Genomic DNA, 1,397 nt, shown 5'->3' with positions numbered 1-1,397 from the left:
ATCTCCAACTTTGTCTTTGGCTGGAGAAAAACTCTCTCAGAAACAGCCTTTAAGTGGAGAAAATTCACCCCAGAAACAAAGTACATACAAACTGTAACTAAAAATCCAAATAAACCATGCTGCAGTAATTAACTTGACAGGGTAGGATTAGGAATTTCCGACTTGAAAGCACAGCAAAACTCAACACAATTGGGAAGACGCCAAGAACACAGATAAGCCTTGACGATACCAGGTAATTCACGATTTGCTCCCAACAAGTCGCTGTGCACAATTTCCCTGTTTAAACACTGTGTTCCCAGCTGCAGTTAATGAAGGGAATCAGGACCCTTTCCTCCCCTGTAAGCCGTGCAACTCATGTTGCTCCCTTCTCCGTTCCTCCCTATGTGCCCTAGGATGAAGAGCGGGTGGGCCTAGGTCTTCCTCTGAATGCACAGCTGGACTGTGCCCTTCCCCAGTTTCTTCCACAGCCAACAGAGCCACACTCCTACTCCCTGTCAGCTGCTCAGCCTCCCCCTCTGAATCAGATTCCAATTGGGACATAACAATCCCCATGGTCATGTGATCAAAATTCAGATGCTTGGCAACCAACTCATATGTATGATGGTTGCCGTGTCTTGAGGTCATGTGATCCCCTTTTGGGACCTTCCAACAAGCAAAGGCAATGGGCAAGCCAGATTCATGTAACAACTGTGTTATTACCTGAACAATGGCGGTGATTAACTTAACAACGGTGCCAGGAAAGCTTGTAAAATGGGGCAAAACTCATTCAGTAAACACTTGTCTTGCTTAACAACAGAAATTTTGGGCTCCATTGTGGTTGTAAATTGAGGACAACCTGTGTATTATTTATCCAAAGCACTCGAGGGCAGGACAAGAAGCAACAGATGGAAACAAGGAGAGAAGCAACCTAGAATTAAGAAGAAATTTCCTGACAGTGAGGACAAGCAGGGGGTTGGACTAGAAGACCTCCAAGGTCCCTTCTAACTGTTCCCCTCCCTCCCCTCCCCTCCCCTTCCCTACCCTGGCCTCCACTCTACTCCACTCCACTCCACTTTCTACTCTACTCTACTCTACTCTACTCTACTCTACTCTACTCTACTCTACTCTACTCTACTCTTCTACTCTCTACTCTATCTATTCTACTCTAATCTACTCTTCTACTCTATCTATTCTACTCTACTCTTCTACTCTCTATTCTACTCTATCTATTCTACTCTAATCTACTCTTCTACTCTCTCTTCTACTCTATCTATTCTACTCTACTCTACTTTTCTACTCCCTATTCTACTCTACTCTATCTATTCTATTCTACTCTACTCTTCTACTCTCTACTCTTATCTATTCTACTCTACTCTTCTACTCTCTATTCTACTCTATCTATTCTACTCTAATCTACT

The sequence above is a fragment of the Pseudonaja textilis genome, chromosome 3 (genome assembly GCF_049901715.1).
Source record: "Pseudonaja textilis isolate UNSWEBS1 chromosome 3, rPseTex1.2, whole genome shotgun sequence".
Taxonomy (NCBI): Eukaryota; Metazoa; Chordata; class Lepidosauria; order Squamata; family Elapidae; genus Pseudonaja; species Pseudonaja textilis.
Note: the sequence above shows the minus strand (reverse complement) of the source record.